Below are 14,764 nucleotides of genomic sequence, written 5' to 3'. Positions count from 1 at the left end.
TTTAGAAATTAGTGGAAAATATGCATTAATTAATTAACACCACACGAAGGGGGTTATGAATGGGGCCAATGTTGAATTTTTTTTAGTTTGTGCTTATATGCACTACTATTTGACATGGTCATAGTAGATGCATGCCGTGATGGTATGGGATGGTTTCAAGACTAAAATAGGATTCACAAGAACAATTAAACAATAAAACAACAAAATTATCACATAAATATCAAGGAGATGAAATTATTTATTATTTTTTACTCTCCTTATGTATTTATCCCTAAGGATTAGGTCAATTGGTCGAGTATCGCTCATTAAAGCACCTTAAATTTTTATTGATAGGTCATAATTTCAATACTTTCATTTTTCTCAGTGTTAAGTAGATGTTTAATCCACTTAACATTTAGCAATCAATGAAAAGTATGCTTTAATTAATTGACCTTGCATAGAGGGGGTTGTGAATGGGGCCAACTATAGAATTTTTTCAGTTTGTGATTGTATGAAGTAAATTTTGACATGGCTATAATATATGCATGCATTGGAAGTATTGGATGGTTTCTAGACTCAAATAGGACTCTCATATATAATTTGGCAATCAGCTGACAAAATTATAACACAAATGTGAAGGAGATGAAATTATTTATTATTTTTTACTATCCCTATCATGGTATGTATTTAGCCTCAAGGGTTATCTAAATTGGTAAATTACCCCTCATCAAAGCACCTTAATTTTCTATTGAGAGGTCATGGGTTCAATTCTCTCGATGCTCTTAGGGTCACGTAAATGGTCAATTCACTTAAAATTTTGAAATGAGTGGAAATGATGTTTTAATTAATTGACCCTACACAAAGGGGGTTTTGAATGTGGCCAACGTTGAAAATCTTTTAGTTTGTGCTTGTATGTAATGAAATTTGATATGATTTTAGTAAATTCATGTGTTGACACTATGGGAGGGCTTCAAGGCTTAATTAGGACTCACATAAAGAATTCGACAATCAAATGACAAAATTATAACATAAATATCAATGAGATGATTTTTTTTTATTGTCCTTATCATGGTATGTATTTAGCCCCAATGGTTAGCTCAATTGGTCGACCCTAACCAAATCATCTTATTTTTCAATTGATAGGTCATGGGTTCAATTCTCTAGATGTGGTTGGGATAAGGTAAATGTTCAAATCACATAACATTTAGTAACTGGTGGAAATTATGCTTTCACTAATTGAGCCCACACACGGGGGGTTTTGAATGGGGCCAATGTCAAAATTTCCGTAGTTTGTACTTGTATGCATTGAAATTTTACATGGTTATATTAGGTGCATGTGTTGATGGTATCGAGTGTTTTGAGACTCAAATAAGACTCACACAAATAATTTTACAATCAAATGATAAAATTATAACATAAATGTCAAGGAGATGAAATTATTTATTATTTTTTATTTTCCTTACCATGATGTTGTGGAGGTAAATCCCCTCTTCGGACAGAGGCGATCCCTACTAGCCCAAATGGGGTCTAGCAACAATCAAACAACGCTAACACGTAGGTTCCTAATTGCAAATCAAAGACCGATGATGAGGGTCTACCTGGATTCCAACGCTAATATTTGTAGAAGAGTTGTCACTCCCGTTCCTTTGCTCCGGCCGGTCACAATCCCCACAATCCTTGTGAATGGACACTTGCACATGAAAGAATGACACAAATACAAGCATAAAATCAATAGATGCAACTATATATCAGTCAGAAAGGATATAAATCAATCATCATTACAAAGACAATAAGAGTGGAACCATAATGATAGTTGTCTATTATTGATAAACAAAGAAGAATACAACCATATTTCTGACGTCAAATCCTTCTTTGGCTGGGTGATTAGCAGCACATGCCTTGCAAAGCTTGTTGGGAATGGGGAATAAGCCTCTCTCTCCTTGGTTACTTGGACAAGAATCTCCTCACTTTAGATTTAGCTTCATGGGAGTGAAGAAGGCTTCTTGTAGCATGAGCTTGGAAATTCTGAGACTTTGAGACTTAGAATTTGGAACTTGGAGACTAACTTGTCAAAGGCAAAAGGACAAGCTTTCGTAGATAGAGGAGAAGGAGTTAGGGTCATCCACAAGATTCATGAGATTGGCTTTATCACTAAGAAGCTTCCATGAGAGGTGGAGAACTACTTCCCTCCTATGGAGATTCGAAGCCAAACTGACCCAGATTCAGTTCATGAGTGGGTTAGGAAGAACCTTTGTAACTTTGTTTGTTAAAAAAATTACCCAACTGGGCTGGCGCGAGTGCGACTCTGAGACAGAGTGCCAGATGGCGTGCCCTCTTTGGAGGATTTCCCCCATTGGCACGAGTGATACACAGTGGAACCGCGCCAATGGAAAAATGGTTATTTTTATGGGTATTCTGCAGAAGGTGTCTTTAGGGCATATGAAGTACATACTCAAGGGGATACAATGCAAGTGTTTTCAGGTTATGTCACTTCTCACAAGTCCTGGAATAAGTCCTCCAAGGTGCGAGAGAAGGGGTAACAAGGACGGTGACAAATTACTATGTAACAGATGCCCCCTAAAGCATGAGGCCCGAGAGAGAGAGGGGTGAAATGCTTTACAAGAACATGGCCAACTGAAAACACTGCCGTCAGAGAACCTGCATGAAGAAGTACAACTAATATCTCAAGTACATGATATATGTGGTATGGGCGCAGCCATCCATAGCAGAGTACATAGAAATCTGGATCCAAGGTATGGACATAGCCATCCAGTGAGGATCGATAAATAGACTTAGGCATGGTCATAGCCATCCAGTGAATGAGTCATGTAATGATCATAATAATCCACAAAATCGCAACCTAGATCCCAACAGACAAAATCCAAGGTCTTACGCTCCATCTCGACCTGAAAAAAGTACAAGTTCAAGCATGTGAATATGAGAGTCGAAGTCGAACATGCAAGAACATCGTCTGATTACCAGTCAATAGTGAAAATTTTTAACAGACGCGAGAGATACCACCAATAATGCAATGGTCCTCAAGGAACTATAGGTACAATCTATGGCATGCGAATGAGTGAGCCAACATCGAACACCCGTAGAATCATTCGATCAGAGGCCAATGATGAAAACCTCGCGTCGAACACGAAGAACCTGCCATTGAGGCATGCAGGCTCCAAGGCACTAGAAGGGAGTCTCTAGATCAATTTCCTGGATAATGAGCTGAAGTCAACAGGAAGTGACCTTAATCGAAGGTGGGCCATAATGTTTCCCACATCATCGACACGAGACAGAGAAAGATAAAAATGTTTTGTGAATCAGGATTATGTGAGGCATCAGAGGGAGGTTGAGTATTCTGCAGAGGTGAACTTCTCTTGAACATATTGGCGGCACGACAGTGGACTTGGCAGCATTTGACATCAAATGATCAGGGGTCATGGTGACAGGGCAATGAGCAGATGAGAGGTCAAACAGGATAACCCAAATCCACGGAGGCAAGTGTAAAAACAGGATGAGATGTCCCCACCCAGACACGAAGGCAGACAAGTGCCATGTTCAAGAGCGACATACTTCCGACATGACAATGATTGTGGTTCCATTTTCCCCACCATTTTTGGCGAGTACCCCAGTTATTTTTTGACGACAAGCTTGACGGGGATAGCATATGCTTGAAAGGCATCTTTTCGACGGCATTCGATGTCATTAAATTTTAACGAGTCTGACAAAGGAAAACTCGGCGTCTTTTCATGTTTAGAGAGTTTGAAAAGACAGCAGAAAAGGAAACTACAGGGGTGTCCTTTTTCATAAAGTTGTGTCTCTCAAGCCCGAAAAAGTATAAAACAATGCTGGAAAGAACCGCCCGACCATTAGGATCGAGGAGTACTTTTCATGAGTAGTGATTTCGACCTGAAAAAGTAAAAAAGCGATCGAAACCACGTCGCTTCGTAACCGTTAATGAACCTGAAACGACAACGGTCCGATGATCTTTTCGTTTTTACACGGTTGGAAAAGGGTTTAAAGATGATCACCTCTCATTTAAGTTTAACGAGTAAAGAGGAATAACTCGGCAATATTTTCATCTTTAGACTGTCAGAAAAGAGCTAAAAGCAGACCTCCATTTTATTCTCTTTAACGAGTCAAAAAGGGAAAAAAGATACTCAGCAATATTTTCATATTTTACGAGTCAGAAAAGAGCTTAAAGGTGACTCGTCCTGAAGGGACGAGTGGTATAAAGGGCAGCAACTAGTTCCGGCAATGGTGGAACCACTCAAAACATGTAATGGTCAAGAGGCTGGCTAATAAAACCACTCATTGTTGCGGTTCCTCAAGAAAGGAAAAAACAACCAAGTGAAAGCATATGATCGGCCAAAGAGATGGTGGTGATGGAATAGAACAACGAAGGATCGTTTAGAAGAATTTAGCGAATAAAAGGCAATCACGAGATGTAAATCAGGTATGAGTTCATTTTTCCATAAGCTTGAACCATGGAGAACTCTGCTTGGATTCGGTTTCATGTTTACACAAGCTTGAAACGAAAAACTATGCTTGTTATGAGTTCGCATGCCCCAGCATAATGACACAAATTGAGGTACATGGCCCCCAAGCTTCATTGCATTCAACGAAGTGGATGGAATGAAGGTTCACTTACAAGATTTGGGAAAAACTCGACTTGGATTTTACGAGATCTTAAGAAAAGACTCGAATTGGAGAGGGAGTTGTTGTTTCATATTTTTAATGAGGTTGACACAGTGAAAGAACTATCCTCATAACCCTTGTTTCATTTTTTAACGAGCTTGACACAAGACAAGGAACTGTGCCCCCGACTCCTTGTTTCATTTTTTAAGGAGCTTGACATAGGAAAGGCACTATGCTCCGACTAGACCCAGTTTCATTTTTTAAGGAGCTTGACATAGGAAAGCGAACTATGCTCCAACCAGACCTAGTTTCATTTTTCAAGGAGCTTGGCATAGGAAAGCAAACTATGCTCTGACAAGACCTAGTTTCATTTTTTAAGGAGCTTGACACAGGAAAGGAACTATGCTCCGAACGAACTTCATCATAATGAACAGGGAGTCGTTGCTTCCAAGAGTGTCATTCCCGATGGAAGGAAAACATCTTGGAAGTCACGGCCCAATGCCACCAGGACATCATGCACGATGGCATCATCACTGGATACAGACACGGGATAAATAGCCATGTAGTTGACCTGCGGTGGGGTAGATACAACAAGTGGATAAAAACCAGGAGGGGATGACAACTGCGTAGGAGGCACCAGGGGACTAAAGAACGATAATTGATCTATAGTCACAATTCTTCCGTCGTGTGGAAAGCAAACCACACGAAAACGTGAAGAGGCAAGGGCCCCCATGGCATAAAAATAGTCATGGCCAAGGAGAAGACTGAAATCTAAAGAACCTTGGACAATCAGTACGTCTATATATATGGTTTTGCCTCCCAAAGTAACAAGAAACTTCGAGAGGATCCCTAAAGGTTGACTGGCTCCTCCGTGAAATGCCAACAAATTCTGCATGACTGGCACAAGCTGTGGGAAGCCCAAATCTTGCCTAGTGAAAGGCATGAGAATAACTGATGCACCCTCATCCAAGACAGTGCCAGGTACTGCCTTATCATAGACATGTACTGTAATCTGGAAAGGCACATGGGATGGAAGGCGGAATGTAGTCAAATGACTCCAATCGAAGGAAACGACTGAACTAATTGGTGGGGGAATTGTATGATTGCCCCCCTTCTCTACAAGAGCCAAAGAAGGACCCTCTTGATCAACGGCGATAGGAGGGTCGTTCTCGGACTTAGGATAATCTGACAAGACGAGAAGAACATGAGCAGTAGAATCATGATCCTCCTCCGGAGCAGAGTAATCAACAGGTGGTGAACCCAAGTCGACACTCTCTCCGACAAATGGTTGGTCTGGAGCAGGCTTAGCACAGCCAAGCTCGGAAAGAGGAGGACGGACAAGAGAAGAATCTAAGGCAATCTCTTGGTCGATGGGGAGAGGGTGTGAAGAGAGCCTCTGATAACCAATAGGAAGTTGGGGTGAAGAAGCTGTAAGACTTTCCAAAACAGCGAAAGATTTATCCATGAGCAGAAAAAGGTGAAGGGGATGATTGCCTTCACATAATCTATAGGGGATTCGAATCTTCCCTTTCTCTTTAATTTTGTGAGTCGAGAAGGTAGCATCGCCATGAGCTTTAGAGGATGATGAGGGGCGGGGTGGATCGTGAGACCATACTTCTAAGATCTTCGGAATGCCAGGACAATCACGAAGAAGGTGGTCATCCTTGCATAATCTACAAGGAAATTTGACCTTCCGCGGAGGAGCAGAAGGTGGCTCGACTTGAGTTGTACTTTTAACCTCTCGCTTAGGAGACTTCTTCTTCTTCATCTTCTTCTTCTTCTTAGCCACCTGGTTACTTGAATCCAAACTTTCACCAGGCGAAGTAGAGGATGAGGACGCAGAAACAGGCGAAGAAGGGGAGAGGTCCACCTTAGAATCAACATGATGTTGTTCGGGTGGAGGAACGGATTGACCAGTAGTTGAGACAGTAGGGACTAGAGAGGTTGAGAACAACCAAACAGGCAAACCAACAGTTAACCCAGGAAGGGACAACGTTGCCATGTAAGGAGCACCAACATTTCCAAAAGGAGGGAAATGACCAGGATTCCCATCAGAGGGGATGCCTGGGTTGGTAAACTCGGGGAAGGTTTCCATCGAAAAAGAGAAAGAACCCTACTCAAGCTAACGCAAACAAGATCTAACCGGGTAAATGTGAATCGTGGCCGAATAAATTTTAAGACATAGGAACAAAACTTGACCTTTTCATTCTTAAAGAGTCAAGAAAAGGACAAAAGATGACTCTAGTCGCCTTCGAATGTTTAATGAGCCTGAAGTGACAAGTGCTCAGATGAGCCTTTTCTCTTAGGGAGTCTGAAAAGGATCAAAAAGTGACTACTCTGGAGAACTAGGCAAAAGGTTTACCAGACAATCCATAAAACTGCATATACACCTTGGCAATCATATGAAAACCAAAGACTTTCCATACGGTAGTCAATCTTCCCGAATGCAGTGTTCAGTGCATTATGGCTTGTAAGGCGGAAGACACAACTTCCTATGGATAAAGGATGATAACCTAGTGGGGTCTCCCCATATACTTGACGGTACGTGGGAGCTCGAGTCCGTACTAGACCACAATTGAGTCACAAAAGGAAGAATCACCCAACCTTGAGTGGAAACAAAAGTGACTAGGTTTAACGACACCGGAGCACGTCTCTAGCCTAGACCTTTAAAAAGTGTGCGTTATGTTCCAATGCGTTGTTATATTTATTCAGTTCATTTTAAAGTTTATCTTGTATTAGATTTCAGTTTTCAGGCCTTACCGTATGTGATATCTCAAAATTCCCTAAATGCAAACTATATGCAAAAATATGTCATTTCATTCGATGACTGCTAGTTACAAGAGGTTTTGAGAGCTTTCACGCAAATGAAATGATCACAAAACAACAAAGAAATTCCCTAATTCAGCTAATGGAAATTAACAAACTTTTCTTTAAGATCACTATTCACTAATCAAAATGAAAAGTTCTAATTCTCATTAACTAATATAAAGCAAAAGAGATTTTTTCTTTTGTTGATGGCAAAACGCACTAAACAACTTTGAGAAATGATAACAAAAGAGTAAAAATACAAATTTCACTCAATGCAAACACATTCAGTTCCCTAAATCACAAATCAAAACTCCAAAGAAGAAGAAAGATCCCAAAGACACCAATGAGCCGTGTAATCTAGGCTCAAAGTGAGATGAAGCAGAATTCAAGTGAAGAAAAAGCAAGTCACCCAAATAATGCAACAAAACGATTTACGACCACCAAAAAAGTGCAAGGGAGTAATCAAATAATCGACTAGACCACTAGAAGATCAAAACATCTGAGGAAGGCTCGGCACACAAAGCCACTAGATGCCCTTGGGCTAGAAATGTGAAATCGATAGGAAAAAGCAAACACCTAAAGGGTAAAGATCAAAGCTAGTCAAATAACACTCCAACACACTCAAGTAGTCTAAAAAAGGTACCCAGAACAAAATCTAAGCTCAGACGGCTCACAACCAAGAAAACCTCAAAAGTTCCCAGGCCTGGCGTGACTGTCAGGCTGAAACTAGTGCCTTTCAGGGATTGGCGCGGGTTGTCAATGTGCAGCTAGCGCCAACTCGCGCGATTGTAATGCTATAAAAAAGCGCCAACTGAGTTTGCTATGGGAAAATAAAAAACAAATGAGCCAAAGCTAAGTCAACAGTACCCAGGTACACCAAAGAGCAAGAAGTAACATAGGGATTCAACCCAGAAGGCTAACCAAGTAGGAGAAACCAAGAAACAAGGCAAGTTCCAAGCCGTTCAGTTCATAAACCAAACTGGAGATGGACTGAAGTGGCGTTGATCTACTTTGCTAATACGGAGCAATAACGTTTCAAAGGCTATCTAGCCGTACTTCAGGCTCCGTCTAAAGTTTACAAATCAAACAACAAGACAAAACAAACAACAAGGCAAAAAGCCAACTCCCCAGCGGAGTCGCCAAATTGTTGTGGAGGTAAATCCCCTCTGCGGACGGAGGCGTTCCCTACTAGCCCAAATGGGGTCTACCAACAATCAAACAATGCTAACACGCAGGTTCCTAATTGCAAATCAAAGACCGATGATGAGGGCCTACCTAGATTTCAACACTAATATTTGTAGAAGAGTCGTCGCTCCTGTTCGTTTGCTCCGGCCAGTCACAATCCCCACAATCCTCATGAAGGGACACCTGCACATGCAAACAACGACAAAAATACAAGCATAAAATCCAATAGATGCAACTATATATCAGTCAGAAAGGATATACCTCAATCATCATTACAAAGACAATAAGAGTGGAACCATAATGATAGTCGCCTATTATTGATAAACAAAGAAGAATAAAACCATAGTTCTGATGTCAAATCCTCCTTTGGCTGGGTGATCAGCAGCACATGCCTTGCAAAGCTTGTTGGGAATGGGGAACAAGCGTCTATCTCCTTGGTTACTTGGACAAGAATCTCCTCACTTTAGATTTAGCTTCATGGGAATGAAGAAGGCTTCTTGTAGCATGAGCTTGGCAATTCTCAGACTTTGAGGCTTAGAATTTGGAACTTGGAGACTAACTTGTCAAAGGCAAAAGGACAAGCTTTTATAGATAGAGGAGAAGGAGTTAGGGTCATCCATAAGATTCATGGGATTGGCTTTATCACTAAGAAGCTTCCATGAGATGTGGAGAACTACTTCCCTCCTATGGAGATTCGAAGTCAAATTGACCCAACTCAATATAGATTCAGTTCATGAGTGGGTTAGGAAGAACCTTCGTAAGTTTGTTTGTTAAAAAATTTACCCAACTGGGCTGGCGCGAGTGCGACTCTGAGACAGAGTGCTAGCTGGCGCGCCCTCTTTGGAGGATTTCCCCATTGGCACGAGTGATACACAATGGAACCGCGCCAATGGAAAAAGGGCTATTTTTATGGGTGTTTTGTAGAAGGTGCCTTTAGGGCATATGAAGTGCATACTCAAGGGGATACAATTGAAGTGTTTTCAGGTTATGTCACTTCTCACAGGTCCCGGAATAAGTCCTCCAAGGTGCGGGAGAAGGGTTAATAAGGACGGTGACAAATTACTGTGTAACAGTAAAAGATCCATCCAAAATAGGCATATGTATATATATATATATATATATATATATATATATATATATATGTGTGTGTGTGTGTGTGTGTGTGTGTGTGTGTGTGTGTGTGTGTCGAAATGTTTGCACATCGTGCATCACATAGATCAAAAAATAATAAATGTTCGTCTTAATACATCCGAAGAAGACATGTCTCTCAAAAAATATGCATGGAAATAAAGCCTAGATATCTAATCCCTATGGTGCTCATGGTAGCACTTCACTGCTCGCACTAAACGTCTCAGGAGTCGGTGGATGCGATTGGGCACCCCCACCGTGTACCTCTGGTATGCTAACGGGACATCCACTAGCGGAGCATAATCTGAGATCCCTCGAGTGATACCCTCAAGGTTCTGGATGAGTTCCCCTCTATCACCACCATCCTCCTGAGGATCTGTTGTAGCCTGGTGTCTCCTCGCAATAGGAGACATGCCAGCTGGGTGTTCGCGGCCAACATCTGCATATAACTGTTGTTAGAATGAACATGTATTAACAAAAAAAAAATCATAAAACACAAAATCAAAATGAGGTCATACCTATTTCCTCATCCCAATCCTCTCCCTCTGGCAATGGGAGATCAGGGTCATCGGTGAAGTCTGTCCCCACATACGGCCAGTCCTCCACCATGATCAATTGGCGGCGAAGCCACCCAAAAAACTTAGGTCTAAATGACATCTGCTGACTGCCCCCCACTCTTGGTATTAGTGCCGCCCAACGAGCCATCCTCGGCTCTCGAGGTGCCGGGTCAAGAACAAGGGCCCCTTGGCCCTGGAAGAGTGGCCCACGTTCCAAGAAGAACGTCACCAAGATGGAGCCATACCCAAATTGTTGCATCTTTCCGTGCTTCGCCTTTGTTAGCTGCCTCTTCATATTGGTCGTCACTGCTGATGCCCAATTGAAGACCGTCGAGTTAAGACACTCTGTCGCTAGTATCAGGTGATTCTTCGCAGCCTCATGGGGCGCCTATGCCCCCGCAGCTCGTGTGATGGTGAATAATAGAGCTATGAGTATTAGGTCCTGAACAGTGGAGATATCCACTTCCAAGCTGCCCGACCCATATCTTGCCCTTGGGCAAACTCAAGCCTTCACTTCTTCCATCTTCTCCTCGGATGGCCTACTACCAGTCAATCAAGGCATCGGCCCTCTACTTGACAATCCAGTGATGAAATAGACGTCAAACATGTCTAATTCCAATACTTGGTCCCATATGCGGAACACTTGATCCTGTTCATCCCAAATATTGCAAGAGCTCTGGTTGAGCTCGTAGATAAGATAGGAGGAAGTATTTCTTGAGCCCGCAAGCTCTAAGCACTTCCATGCAGTTTTGATCTGCTAGGGCCAACATGTCTACTTGGTCATGTTCTCTTTCTTTCCATACGACTACCATTTTTGCGTGTTTTCTTGCAATCACAAGGTCAAAGCATTGAATTAGACCCTTGGGAAATTTAAAAATGCAGTAAAATGCCCTTAGAATTGTTAAATTTTAAAGGAAAAGTCTGCGCGGCCGTTGGCGCGACTGTTTCTAAAACAGTCACGCCCATGGGCGCGAGCCTTTACGGAAAATTGCCCCATTGGCGCGGGTCCGTGCCCGAAACCCGCACCAATGGGGGCAACCCTCATTTTTGAAATCCCCTCCACAGAGGATGAAAAACAACCTAAAACAAACTCAAAATGGACAAAAATGGAGTAGAGGAAGAGGCCTCTTACATGTCACTGACGACGCTCCGAATGGTCACCTAGCTTTATCGCAATCATCACCTGAAGGTCGCACACCAAAATCCCTAATGTCACTCTCAAGAGGTAAAACTGAAAAGTAATTTCTTGTTTTTACCATTTTCACCTATTTTATAGCTTTTTTGACCCTCAATAGGTTTTAAGTCATTTTATGAATATTTTAATGTATATTTGTGTCGAAAATGGATTTTACACTGAGTTTTTGTGCAGCGACAGGTGTTTGTGCGGCTTAGGCGACGAAATGAGTTGTATTTTATACTTTTTTGAACTTGGTAAATACATGAAAAAGTCACTTTGGAGTCACCTTTTTGCTCTTTTCTGACTCTCTAAACGTGAAAAGAATGCCGAGTTATTCCCTCGACTCATTAAATGTAAATGAGAGGCGGTCGTCTTTAACCCTTTTCCAACCGTGTAAAAACAAAAAGATCGTCGAATCCTTGTCGTTTCAGGTTCGTCAACGGTTACGAAGCGACGTGGTTTCGATCACCTTTTTACTTTTCCAGGTAGAAATCACTACTCATGAAAAGTACTCCTCGATTGTAATGGTCGGGCGGTTCTTTCGAGCATTGTTTTATACTTTTTCGGGCTCGAGAGACACAACTTTACGAAAAAGGACACCCCTGGAGTTTCCTTTTCCGCTGTCTTTTCAAACTCTCTAAACATGAAAAGACGTTGAGTTATTCCTTTGACAGACTTGTTAAAACTTAATGACATTGGATTCCGTCGAAATGATGCCTTTCAAGCATATGCTATCCCCGTCAAGCTTGTCATCAAAAAATAACCGGGGTACTCGCCAGCAATGGTGGGGAAAATGGAACCACAATTATTGTTGTGTCGGCATTATGTCACTCTTGAACATGGCACTTGTCTGCATTTGTGTCTGGGTGGGGACATCTCATCTTGTTTTTACACTTGCCTCCATGGGTTTGGGTTATCTTGTTTGACCTCTCATCTGCTCATTACCTTGTCACCATGAACCTTGATCATTTGATGTCAAACACTGCCAAGTCCACTGTCGTGCCGCCAATATGTTCAAGAGAAGTTGACCTCTGTAGAATACTCAACCTCCCTCTAATACCTCACACAAAACATCTTATCCTTCTCTGTCTCGTGTCGATGATGTTGGAAACATTATGGCCCACCTTCGATCAAGGTCACTTCCTGTCGACTTCAGCTCATTATCCAGGAAGTTGATCTGGAGACTCCCTTCTGGTGCCTTGGAGCCTGCGTGCCTCAATGGTAGGTTCTTCACGTTCGACATGAGGTTTTCATCATTGGCCTCCGATCGAATGATTCTATGGGTGTTCGACGCCGGCTCACTGATTCGCACGCCGTAGATTGTACCTATAGTACCTTGAGGACCATTTTCATTATTGGTGGTACCTCTCGTGTCTGTTAACAATTTTCATTATGACTCGTAATTAGACGATGTTCATGCATGTTCGACTTCGACTCCCATATTCACATGCTTGAACTTGTACTTTGTTCGGGTCGAGCTGGAGTGCAAGACCCTGGATTTTATCTGTTGGGATCCAGGTTGCGATTTTGTGGATTATTATGATCATTGCATGACTCAGTCATTGGATGGATGCGACCATACCTGAGTCTACTTATCGATCCTTACTGGATGGTTGCACCCATACCTTGGATCTGGATTTTTATGTACTCTGCTATGGATGGCTGCGTCCATACCACATACGTTATGTACTTGAGATATCATTTGTACTTCTTCATGTAGGTTCTCTGGTGACAGTGTTTTCAGTTGTTCATGTTCTTGTAAAGAATTTCACCCCTCTCTCTCTCGGGTCTCATGCTTTAGGGGACATCTGTTACACAGTAATTTGTCACCGTCCCTATTACCCCTTTTCCCGCACATTGGAGGACTTATTCCAGAACCTGTGAGAAGTGACATAACGTGAAAACACTTGCATTGTATCCCCTTGAGTATGTACTTCATATGCCCTGAAGACACCTTCTGCAAAATACTCATAAAAATAGCCCTTTTCCATTGGCGCGGTTCCACTGTGTATCACTCGCGCCAATTGGGGAAATCCTCCAAAGAGGGCATGCCAGCTGGCGCTCTGTCTCAGAGTCGCACTCGCGCCAGCCCAGCTGGGTAAAGTTTTTAACAAAGAAACTTATGAAGGTTCTTCCTAACCTATTCATGAACTGATTCCATCTTGAGTTAGTTCAGTTGGGCTTTAAATCTCCATAAAGGGAAGTAGTTCTCCACCTCTCATGGACGCTTCTTAGTGATAAAGTCAATCCCATGAACCTTGTGGATGACCCTAACTCCTTCTCCTCTATCTATAAAAGCTTGTCCTTTTTCCTTTGACAAGTTAGTCCCCTACTTCCAAATTCTAAGTCCCAAAGTCTGATAATTGCTAAGCTCATGCTACAAGAAGCCTTCTTCATTCCCATGAAGCTAAATCTAAAGTGAGGAGATTCTTGTCCAAGTAACCAAGAAGAGAGAGGCTTGTTCCCCATTCCCAACAAGCTTTGCAAGGCATGTGCTGCTGATCACCCAGCCAAAGAAGGATTTGACGTCAGAACTATGGTTGTATTCTTCTTTTTTGTTTATCAATAATAGACGACTCTCATTATGGTTCCACTCTTATTGTCTTTGTAATGATGATTGAGTTATATCCTTTCTGATTGATATATAGTTGCATCTATTGGATTTTATGCTTGTATTTGTGTCGTTCTTTGCATGTGCAGGTGTCCGTTCACTAGGATCGTGGGGATTGTGACCGGCCAGAGCAAAGGAACGGGAGCGACGACTCTTCTACAAATATTAGCGTTGGAATCCAGGTAGGCCCTCATCATCGGTCTTTGATTTGCAATGAGGAACCTGCGTGTTAGCATTGTTTGATTGTTGCTAGACCCCATTTGGGCTAGTAGGGATCGCCTCTGTCCGCAGAGGGGATTTACCTCCACAACAATGGTGTGTATTTAGCACCAAGGATTAACTCAATTGCTTGAGTACCCCTTCTCAAAGCACCTTAATTTTCTATTGAGAGATCATAGATTCAATTATATGGAAGTTTTAAAGGTTATATAAATGTTCAATTCACTTAAAATTTAGCAATCAATGGAAATTATCCTTTCATTAATTGACCCCACACAAAGGGGGTTGTGAATTGGGCCAATGTTGAGATTTTTTTCAGTTTATCCGTGTATGCACAAAAAATTGGCATGGTTATATTTTATGCATGTGTTGAGAGTATCGGAGGGTTTAAGGACTCAAATAGGACTCACACAATCAATTTGACAATCAAATGACAAAATTACAACATAAATGTCAAGGAGATGA

The sequence above is a fragment of the Pinus tabuliformis genome, chromosome 8 (genome assembly GCF_031772625.1).
Source record: "Pinus tabuliformis cultivar Carrire ecotype Pingquan chromosome 8, CPIR1, whole genome shotgun sequence".
Lineage (NCBI taxonomy): Eukaryota > Viridiplantae > Streptophyta > Pinopsida > Pinales > Pinaceae > Pinus > Pinus tabuliformis.
This window is presented reverse-complemented; position numbering follows the sequence as displayed.